Source organism: Saccopteryx leptura, chromosome 2, assembly GCF_036850995.1.
Source record: "Saccopteryx leptura isolate mSacLep1 chromosome 2, mSacLep1_pri_phased_curated, whole genome shotgun sequence".
NCBI classification, from domain to species: domain Eukaryota; kingdom Metazoa; phylum Chordata; class Mammalia; order Chiroptera; family Emballonuridae; genus Saccopteryx; species Saccopteryx leptura.
In genome coordinates, this window is record NC_089504.1 from 308,403,865 (window position 1) to 308,415,372 (window position 11,508).

At 45.9% G+C, this 11,508-nt stretch overlaps 1 pseudogene; it reads left to right on the plus strand.

The window, feature by feature from the left end:
- Positions 1-1,978: 1,978 nt before the first annotated feature.
- LOC136394012 (ubiquitin carboxyl-terminal hydrolase isozyme L1 pseudogene) lies at positions 1,979-2,868 on the plus strand (annotated as a pseudogene).
- Positions 2,869-11,508: the final 8,640 nt, after the last annotated feature.

Consider the following 11,508-nt stretch of genomic DNA (forward strand, 5'->3'; position numbering starts at 1 on the left):
TCTCCAGATTATTTTGACATTTGATTGTGCTGTATACCCCTCACCCAAAGTCAAATCGTCTTCTGTCACCTTCTATCTGGTTTTCTTTGTGCCCCTCCCCTCCCCCACCCCCTCTATCCTTCCTCGCCCCCTCCCCCCCTCCCCCCACCCCCACCCCCACCCCCCACCCCCGTTACCATGACATTCTTGTCCAAGTCTCTGAGTCTCATTTTTATGTCCCATCTGTGTATGGGTTCATATAGTTCTTAGTTTTTTCTGATTTACTTATTTTACTCCATATAATGTTATCAAGGCCCATCCATGTTATTGTAAATGATCTGATGTCATCATTTCTTATGGCTGAGTAGTATTCCATAGTATATATGTACCAAAGCTTTTTAATCCACTCGTCCTCTGACAGACACTTGGGCTGTTTCCAGATCTTCGCAATTGTGAACAATGCTGCTATAAACATGGGGGTGCATTTCTCCTTTTGGAGCCATTCTATGGTGTTCTTGGGGTATATTCCTAAAAGTGGGTTGTGGGTTGTTTTTTTTTTTAACAAATTGTCCCTCAATCTCACCCATAAGGTACAAGTCTTGTTAGAGACCCAGCATTCAGGACCTGTAAGGAATGAGGTCTCAAACACTAAGCCTCTCTGCAGAGCCAGCTCAGGGCTCGGGTTCCTCCGTTTGCATCCAGGCAGTCAGACCAGACATGTCTGTTCCCAGCATGAGACAGCCGGAGTGACAGGTTAGCTTCTGCTGTGGCTCTCAGATGCTCAGAGCCCACACCGGTGCCAGCTGTCGGGGTGCAACATGCAGGCTTCCTCCTGATTCCCCAATTTTCTATCTAATTTTGCATGCCATTAGGATACTAAAGCACGCTTCCTTTGTGGAAGGCCACATAACACTAGTTGAGGTATAGAGGCAGTGGGGACCCAACAATGGGCAAGGTTAGGAGGAAATACAAATGAAGGCACGGGTCTCAAGTGGGAGACACGACCATATGCTCCAGCCTGAACATCTAGATGGGTCATTAGCGTTGTTATTATCCTGGTCTTAGCTTCAAAGTGTAATAAATCTCGCGCTTCCTCTTGCCTCCTTAGAAGGTTTTTGTTAACTGAAAAGACAGGTCTCAGCTCTTTTTCTTGGGGCCACATCTGTTCTGGTCTCTGATTGGCTCCTGCTGCCAGACTGGGAAAGAAAATGGTGTGCACACCCCATGTGGCCTGTTCATGGGACCGATAGTTGTGGAAGTGCTGGGCTTCTTGCTAAGTACCTTGACTTTGCACAGTCACTGCTCACACTCTGCATGGGGTTTTGCAAGGCCCTCTGAGCTACAGAATGTGCAATGAGCAAAACGTTTCTAAAATGTTTTGGTTTATTTGCCATCCTGGAGGACACAGGCAGATTGGTCATGTTGGGACCTAGAAGGCACAGAGAAGCCAGGGAAGAGGGTCCCCACACAAGGTCTGGGCTTGGATCTCGTTCTATTCCAGCACTGGCCTCAAGTCACGCACCAGTCAAGTTCAAATCCAGCCCCCACCTCTCTGGTAATAAATTACTGAAGTGCTCTAAGCCTTTCTGAAAGAAACATGAGAATAATAATAATAGGTTGTTATAAAGATGAAAAGGATTATGTTTGAAAAAAATGCACATGGAGAGCTCTCAATAAAATGTTTGCTCTTGTAATTACTGTCCAACTAGTACAAAGTGAAGCAAGTTCTTATATCTTGACTTCCCAATAAAGGAGGCTAGCAATACCTGTCTCATCATGTTGTTTATATGAAATAAACTAATGAGGTGAAATAGGCATGAAATGAAATGAATAAAATAATATTCAATATATTGACCTTCATCACATGTCTGCTGCAGCTTGCCCCAAAGAGTTGTCATTATCCAGTACAGGAATGATCAGAATGAAATAGAAATGTACATTTTCCAGCTGTTTTACCTCTTCTCTGGGTAATTATCTCACCTGTGTGTGGTGAGGGAAGATGCAGCTCAAACCCATGGAGATTAACCTCGAGATACTGAACAAAGCTGAACAAAGTGCTGGCCCGGCTGGGGGTCACTGGCCGGAGGCGCTGTGAGGCTTTGCTGTGGACCTGCTGGGGCTGGAGGAGGCGGGTCTGAGCTCTGGGCCTGGTGCCTGCCTGCCCGCCTGCGGCTGCTGCTGTTTCCACTCCCAGCCCAGCATGAGAACATCAGGAAAAAGCAGATTGGAGAACTGCAGGGACCAGAAGTCAGTCCTGAAGTGTGCTTCATGAAGCAGACCACGGGGACCTCCTGTGGTACCACCAGACTGACACATGCTGGGGCTGACCATCGAGACAGACTGGAGCTCGAGAATGGGCCAGTCCCGGAGCCGTTTCTGAAATAGAGACACTGCCCCTGAAGACAGAGCAAAATGCCTCGAAAAGAACGAGGCCGTGCTCAGGCAGTCCATGACGCCGTGGCACAGGAAGGCCAGTGTCGGGTTCGATGACAAAGGGAACATCTGTGTTATTCTGTTTAACAACATGATGGCCAACTCTCTGGACTTGATGGACAAATGCCTTTCTTGGTGAACCACGGCACCAGGGTGGGTGGCTCGCTGCTGCAGGATGCCACCAAGGTCTGCAGGAAACTCACTGAGTGTGAGCAAGGGGGCGTCCGTTTTTCTGCCATGGCCCTCTCTCTGCAGGGACACCTAACTCCCTGTGGGAAGGGACTACGCTCTTTTCTCCTCTCCCCTTCCCCATCAAAATGTATCCCCACCAATGCAGTCTTACAAGGCATCAGTACTTGTGGAAAACAGCTGTCCTCTGGTTCTGTAGCTCTACGCAGCCTCAACCACACCCGAGTGCTAGTAGGGCTCAGGTACCAACGGAGCAGTTTGCTATGAGCTTCGGATGGTTGACACATCCCCCGTTGCATGTCTCCGCCCTCAATCCCTGATGCTTCAAATGGTTACTTTGGTTTGTGTTTGTAAGTCAAGGCCATGTGATTTAAATCGTTTGTCTTTATAAAACTATAAAACTGTTCTGCTGAGAAGAGAGTAGTCTAAAAAATGAAGAAAAAGAAATGTATATTTTTCTGTCAATATAACTACCGGTTCTTAATTATGAGCTACAACAAGGGGAAAATAATGTAGAGAAATAGTAAGAGAAATCAAAAGGTCTGCCTTCAAATTAAGTACCCTGTCATCTCCTCCTCTGGGGCCATTAATTAGCACTTTCTCCTCATCCCGGTCTCCCCACTCAGCCACAAGGAGAACACTTACCTTTCTTTGGGTGGTTGAAGTGTTAAAAAGACCCTTAACCTAGTGGATAGTTTTTCAGAAAATCACTTCTAACTCTTCTCCTGCTGATCCACCTAATAACCCTACTTAGGGTTTATCGGAAGAGGCAAGGTATTAAGTGTTTCCTCACATCTCTAATTAGTGCTAGAGGGTCATAATGGCTCCTCCACAAAAATAAACCATTTTTCAAAAAAAAAAAAAAAAAAAAAAAAAAAAAAAAAAAAAAAAAAAGAAATTCTCTAAGTTTGGCTTCCAGAATGTTTTCTATCTCTCTTTCTCCTCGCTATCTTGTTCAGAGTGGTGCTAGAATAGACAGTAACCGCAGCGGCCAAACTTTTTTGAGCACTCACTTATCAGCAGGTACCTTCCTAAGTGTTCCACGTGTAAAAAAAAAATATCTAAGTATCACAACAACCCTGGGAGGTAGGTGACTGTTATCCCTCCTTTTAGAGATTGAGGGTACTGAGGTTCAGAGAGTTGGAGTAGCTTATTCCACGTTCTTGCTGAGGCAGGATTCAAATGTGAACAGTGTCTCGTAGCCCCCGTTCCTAACCAGCAGGTGACAATGTCAGGCACTTTGTGTGCAGGCAGAGACAAAGATGGAATCGGTATAGCCAGCCAGTGAGGACGCCCAGGACTTTAGAGCTAAGAAGTGGCCACCCAGCCCATGCCCCACACTCCTCCCAAAGGACAAGAGAGGGGGAAGATGCTTGGATTAGATTCCAGACTCTCCTGACCTGTAATCACATGCTCTGTCCCTGAGACACAGAGCACTCTCATTGAAAACACAGAGAAACATTTCTTAAAGGCTGAGTTTTTGAGCTTATAGAAAATCTTTCCCAGGTAATTTACTAACATATCTTTTATACATTAATGGAAATTATGGAAAATCATGGCTCTCGGCTAATTGTAAAAAAAAAAAAAAATCTTTATTATTTTTTTAAATGTTTGTTCCGGAAACTAATGAAAGGAACCAATTTTTCTTTCTTTCTTTTTTAGAATAGTCTACACAGGAGAACAATACAGGAGATTTGAAAAGAACCATTCCATGCACACTAATTAAGAGATTTGTTTGTTTGTTTTCAAGTAGCAGAAATCAATTCTGGCTGGTTTAAGCAAAAGGGGAATTTGTTTTTTGACGGCTACTGGGGAAGCTCATGGCTCAGAGAAACATGTTAAACAATCAAGACTCAGAAAGTGGAAACCCTGGGGCTTGTCTGGAGAATCCACAGGGGGGGGACCTGGACCACTTCCCTGGTCACTGCCACTGTCCCATTGAGTGATTCCATTTTCCAGCTGAGGCTCTAACTGCCCCATAAGATAAATTCCCAGTTGGAAGAAAATGCGATTGGCCCAGATTTACTCAGGGATTTACCAGTGGATCCATCAGCATGGCCAGGGCACAAGGTCAGATCACCATGGCTTTAAGGATGTCTCCCAGAGAAAGGAGAATCACTCTGATGAGTCATCACCTTTTTGTCTTTTGCTCCATATGGTTTCTTTACATTGCCTTGATGATGAATTGCATGGCTTAGACACACAGCTGATTGGAGAACTTCTCCTGGGGAGGAAAGACAGAGAAGCTCACTGGAGCCCAAGAAAGCCCTGTGTGTCCTCTTTCTCCCTTATACCACACCCTTCAATAGGCAGAGTGAAAAATCCAAGTGTGGAGAGAAAGCAGTACGCCCACTGAATAATCACACAAGGTGTGTTCAGGGCGCTTGGTAACAAGCTAGCAGGGCCAGGCATTCTCTTCCCCCATCCAACGGGAGGAGCCGTGTGCACTCAACTTCCTCAGCCTCCATATCTCCAGGTGCTGGACAGCCAGCAGCCCCAGCGGCTCTTGTACGTAGCTGGTGGGCAAGCTGAGAGCATTGGGCATCCAAACTCAAACAGTGTTTGCCTTACTTCAAAGACTACTGTCATGCTTGCCCCATCAAAGGAGAGCCTCAGGGCCTGGGGTCCCTCTGCTGATACGCAGCCCCACCTGTGTTAATTGGCAACCAGTCCCAGCACATCTCTGAGCAGGACGCACAGGCAATGGAGGACCCATGCAGGTTCAGCCCTTCTGCCCTGAGCTCCAGCCAGCAGCAGGCCATGCTTGCTAGTGTGCACCCCAAGCCTTTTACTCCATCCTAAGTCTGAGATAGTGTTATAAACTTAGTTTACCCCTGGAGTGTGGGGGGACTGAGGGACTAGTAAGGAAAAGAGGCATGACTGATTCCAGGTGACAGCAACCCTCAGTGCCAGGTGGAGTCTGTGTCCTCTATCCCGGGTGTGCGTGTGTGGGTGCTTAGATGACACAGATGTGGATGCAGGGTCCAGGAGCCAACTCGGGAGCTTCCATACCTGGGGGGAGATGGCTGTTCTTTTCCCTGCTTGTCAGTCACTTAGTGCCTGATTTTGAACAGATTGGTTGACCTTAATTTCTTCATTATTATGCAGAAGTGTAAAATCGCCCTGACCTTGGAGAGTTTTTTGTGAGCTGAGAAACAAAGATCAGATGTGCTATAAAGTTTGAGCTCTTGTTGGTCTGGGAAACTAAGCCACAGAGTGGCTCCCAGGCTGGCTCTGAGTGTGGAGGGACAGATGCAGCCCTTGCAGTACAGTCATTCCGATGGGGCCCCTAGCTGTCCCCACTGCCCTTTTGCTATATGTCGTTAAAGGAGACTGTGACTTCTAACTTTTCTCAGGATCACAGATTTCTCTGAGCAGAACTATAGCCATAATAACTTAGCAGGCTCCACTGGATCAATAACTCTGAAATCTAAGGGCCATTCAGTGGCTAAAGGCTTTTTATTTCGCCTTTGTGTCTGGTACTAATGTTTTCCCCATGGCATCTGAATGGCAGAGCTATTTTTGTATTGGAAGTCAACTTGACGGTATGGCTCTTGGCTGTCCATCATGGACAGGACAGGAAAATCCAGGTGAGCCAAACTCCCGGGATGTGCAGGACAGATGGGCATAGTTAACGCTTGCCAATGTCATGAATTCCACCCAGTTTCTTCGCAAGCAACAGTAGCAAAGGGCAACAGAGAAATAACATCATTCTTTGAAAAGGCTGGAGATCAAGCGCTAAACTTGGCCTCTGAGTTATAACTTCTGTGGCATCTAAGTCACTGTAAAGGCAACAGTGTGATGTGTATCAGTGCTCTCAGCCTTTATCGAGTATGCAGATTCTTCAAGTAAAAAAATGGGAGCTCAGTGTGGGGCTAGGTGTGCTATGAGTGCTCCCTGATTGAGAAAATACGTAATTCCTGAAAGGTACACTGTATTCAGTATCAGTTTTTAATGTTTGTAGTTAATTCCTTAAAATAGCACATCACACTTGAAAAATAGTGCCTGTGTGATTGAGACACTGTTTCTTTAGTTTATAGACTCAACATATACCTGGCTGCCAAGGACAGCAACACCCCTAACGCTGAATGCTTACTGGATCTCACCACCATGCAAAGCATTTAAAAGATATTATCTCATTTACTCCCCAAGACAACTCTGGGAAATAGGTAACAATCCACATTGCTATTTTGCAGATGAGTGAACAGGATCACAGGTGTTGAGAAACTTGCCCAAGGTCACTCACCTGGTGAGTGATAGAATAGATCCTTGTTCCTGGGCCCATTACCACCAACCTCATCAGCTATGGTCTGCGAGACTCCCCCCCAGGGTGGAGCTTTGTAGGGAGAGAATGTGGAGGTGGGTGTGGTGGAAGAGCTCTCCCGCTCTGTTCAGCACCTTCTGAAGCCTGCCTGCCATGTGGGAGCAGGTCCACCTCTCTGGCTGCACATCTTGTTTAATCTGTTCTCCCATCTCCTTCCTTGGTCTCTTCCTTTTGGCCTTTCCAAGAGCGGGTTCAGGGAGGGGGGGTGTGGACCTCTCATAGGTGGTGGGGCACTACTGAGGATTGATGAGTGTCACACTGAATGGAACATTGTCTCCAAGTGCTATTCTTCACACTCCCTCTCTTTCAAGGTTCTGACCAAGGAAGGACATTCCTAGGGACAATAGCCAAATGGGAAACCATACCATTTTATTAGTGGCTTGGGAAGCTCCCATTGCTCCAAAGGCAGGCTTTCTCTAGAAAACTGTGGTTTGGGAAATATGAGTTAGGACAAGAGGACCATGTTTGGCTTCCTATTCCCTGTTCCTTGAACCTAGACTATAAAACATCGTGTAGAAAATACTGAGTCTGCCTTTTTTTTTTTTTTTATAACCAATCTCATAAAGCAATTATGACTAGGCTGTCTTTGTATGGGAAGATCTATTGTATTCATCTCTTTTATTTTTGTGCATGGTACTGCTATTTCATTGGGGAAACTCCCTCTCCCCTAATTTTGTCACTGTGGTGAAGGTTACTAATTACCATGGATGTGTTGATTGGGCCACGAAACGTTGATGTGGCTCAGGTGAGGGTGAGGTATGGACTGGGAGAAGGGAATCTTTTCTTTGCCTTTCACCTGTGGAACCTGTGTGAGTGTGCAACCATCTGAACCCCTCTGCACCCCATGGAAGAAGACCAATTGAGTAGAAAAGAAGTTGAAGTCAACACATGCAGAGCTGCAGAGCTGAGAGATGGCAGGATTGGGGAGAAAACACATGCGCACGCACACACCACACACACACCTAATAATAATCTTGAACTCTGAATCCAGCTAAGCTTGAGTTCTATTGTTGGACTTTGTAGTTACTTAAGCCAATAATTCCCCTTTATTCTTACCTAGTACATTCACTCATGAAATTGCAGCACAGAAACGTATTCCTGATGTACATCAGTTTATATCCTGCTCCATTGCGCTATATGGCTCAATGAGTGTCAGGTTTTGACCAATCAGGGAGGAGGAAAGCTTTGACCAATCAGGGAGGAGGGAAGCTTTGACCAATCATCAAGGAGCTGTCATGGGTTGGAGATGCAGCTCAGAGTAGGCAGAAGGACTGACTCTCCTCCATGAGCCGATTGATGCATAGAGAAGGAGTATGTTTTATCCCAGGAATATATTGGTGAACTTCCTTTTTGGCTCTTGGGAATCATTCAACACAATGGGAAAAGGACTAGCTGCATTCCTTGAAGATTCCCCATGATTTACTTGTTCTGGAAGGGGGATGCTTGAATACCTGAGCCCAATCTGGTTGGATAACCTCAGTGTTGCCCCAAGTCCATTTTTGAAACTGGTAAAATCTGGCCAATTTTTCTGAGAGGCAATATAGGAAGTTCAATTTATTCTCACTTGGTAGATCAGAATAGATAAGGAGGTGAGAGCCTGAGGGGCTTTCCCCACGGACAAGGAACAGTTCTGGAAAAAGCCATCCGGCTTCCCTTAGACTGGGTCAGGAAGAGGTTGGTGGAACTGACATCAGGGTTCGAATGGCTGAATCCTGCTTTTTAGGTCTGTCACTCTGATTGCATCATAAAATATGATGGCTTTATTGCTCCATCATTTTAACAAAAACCCAGCTTAAGGATAATCTGATTTTGGCCAAACATGTTACCTGGTAGGCTCTTATAGACAAACATTGCTGTTTCTTTACCATGTGCAGATTTGGATGTCTGCATATACATCGGAAAGGCCACACAGTAGGACTCTTTTGGATTCATCTGGGATACTTTCCTTTTTCATAGTATTTCTCATTCTCCTTTCCTCTAGTTCTATCCCTGATAAAATGCTTTTAAACCATCCTGGTTCTCAGAGTGGCATTCTGGGGGAGTTATGTGTGACCTTCACTCTTGTCCTCCTGGTGACATTTTGGGGGACTTCTAAGGGGTGCCTCCAAGATGATGACCACTGGGCTGGCTCTTCCAGAAACAAATGTCAACATTGGACTAGTACTGGGGTTGGAAAGTCTGAATTCTTGCTACAAGCATGTTACCCTTTGTAAGGCACTTACAATTTTCTCAAAGCCTCAGTTTTCCATCTGGAGAGCGAGAGTGGAGGAATAAGCGACCCTTCCCTGCCCTCTGGATGTTCACTGCAGAGCCTGTGCCTGCTGTCAGCAGTGGTTGCTTCTCTTCTTGGGGTCTTTGGTCCCATTCAGTACTTGTTTGAGCTTTCTTCTCCAAAGATTCCAACCTCCCCTTGCCTCCCCACTCTTCCCCTCGCCTCCCCTTTCCTCTTCTAACTGTTTAGATGAAAGAGAACCTTCTTGATTCTGAAACAGGGGAATAAATGCAAGGGTTCCTTTGCAAACTAATATTTTTTTGCCATCAGAGCAAACAGTGAGCTGGAAGCTCTGTGGGCTTGGGAGCTTTCAGTAGCCTCCATATCATGTTGTCCCCTGTGGCTTACTGTGGGACCCCCTCTCCCTTGCCTTGCCCAAGGCCCTTCCAGGCTGTCCTTGAAGAGTTACTAATGACCCTCCATCTTCTGAAGTTCACTTTATTATGGTCAATGCAGATCAGGGTCCTAGGCTTTGATGGCTACTGCTCTAAAAAGTACCTTAGTTTAAATGTTCAAGCCAGGCGCTGAGTGGTTTGGTCTCTTTGGCCCTTGACCTCCATCTGTGAGCAGAAAAGCAAGCCACACTTCCCAGGAAAGGTCTTGAGCCTCTGCAGAAGTTATAGGGGAATAAAGGGGCTTTGGGGCTGAGTTTAGAGAGAGTGTCCATGTGGGTGGTGATCTGTGTATATATGGTAGAAAGAACACATCCTTGGGAGTTGGGATAGCAGAATTCTTGTCTCAGACCCTTCTTTTCTTTCTGGGCGACCTTGGGATGACCATGTGTTTAACCTCTGTGAGCCTCAGCTTCCTTACTTGTAAACTGGGACAATAATTCCCAACTTACAAAGATTGTGAATAAGATAATGGTGTCAGTGCCATCTTGCTGGCAATTTTGGCTTTTATAGAAATACTATGAAAATAATAATATGATCTAAGATATGAAAGTCATTTGATAATTGGGAAGGCTGATACAGGACAGGACTGACTGGGAGAGGCCAGGGGGTCTGATTGAGCCAAACTCATGAACTTGACCCATTTTAGGCTAGAAACTGGTTATCCCTTCTCAGCCCTTGCCAAGCTCTGGAGGTTGCTGAACGTGCTGATGGTGCATTTTGGCAGAGATGTGTTAACCCAGAGGGTGGCATTCTCCTATTGTCACTGTCCTCATCTCTCCCCTTGCGCCAGGCAGGGCCTAGCTACAACCTCAGTGCCTCCTTGCTCATCACTCAAAGTCAAACGGTGTTTTATGACAAAGGCGGATGATCATGTCTAAATATTTAACTGGGCAGATCAATCTATGGCAACAGAGAGCAACATTATAAAAAAAGGAGACATTTCAATGACGTCTTCATGTCTGGCAGTGTGCCACGGGGAGGTGGCTAGGCTCTGTCTGGAGTATTTTGTTCTGATGCAGCTCAGAAGGGGAGAGAGCCATCAGTCTATCAAACAGTGGCCTGGCGGCCCTGCCTCAGGCTGATACCAGAGCCAGAGTGCTCAGAGCAGTGGAAAGCGGCGAGCAGGAGATCAATGCCACGTTGCTCCAGAGCCTGAGCCAGGTCCATGGCACACAGAGCTCCCATGTGTGCTCACGCCCTGATGGAGCATGCATAAACAGGTGACATCAGCCAGGAGGAAGGAGGGCAGGATGGAGGGAAAGTCCAAATGAATAACTGTATTTTACATGCTTGATGCAAGGCACTGCTGGACTTGCTGGCAAGGTGGTGGCTGTCTCTGGCCTGCCAATGGCCATGCCCCCCCAGCACCGTACATGGTATATCCTGCTATAAGAGGCAGGTGGCATTACCAGGCTGGATCAGGCAGTGGTGTGGGGAGAGGGGGCTGGGGCTTTACTTCAGTAGATCTGCAGGTACAGGTGTGTCCTTCAGCAATGTAGTACTGGATGAGACAGTGTGTAGGGGCCAGGCTTGTCATCGACTCTGTCATTAAGCAAAGGCAGCAGGAGTAATGATAGAAAATAGTTATTGTCTGTCTACTGCGTGCTAGACCCTATACTAGGGAATTTACATACTTATCCTTTAAAGCAACCCTGAGATAAACAGAGCACGGAAGCAGATATTTGAATACATGGTACACACACATATATAAGTGCAAACATACAGAGACACACATCTATATATACAAACATACACATACAATGAATATACATACAAAATATATGTACACATATATACATACTTATATTTCTGTAGTATATATTACAAGGAGCAAATCATTTAACCTCTCTTTGTTCCTTTACCTTTAATATGAAAATGCCTATATTGATTCATTGATATTTCTATATATATATTTT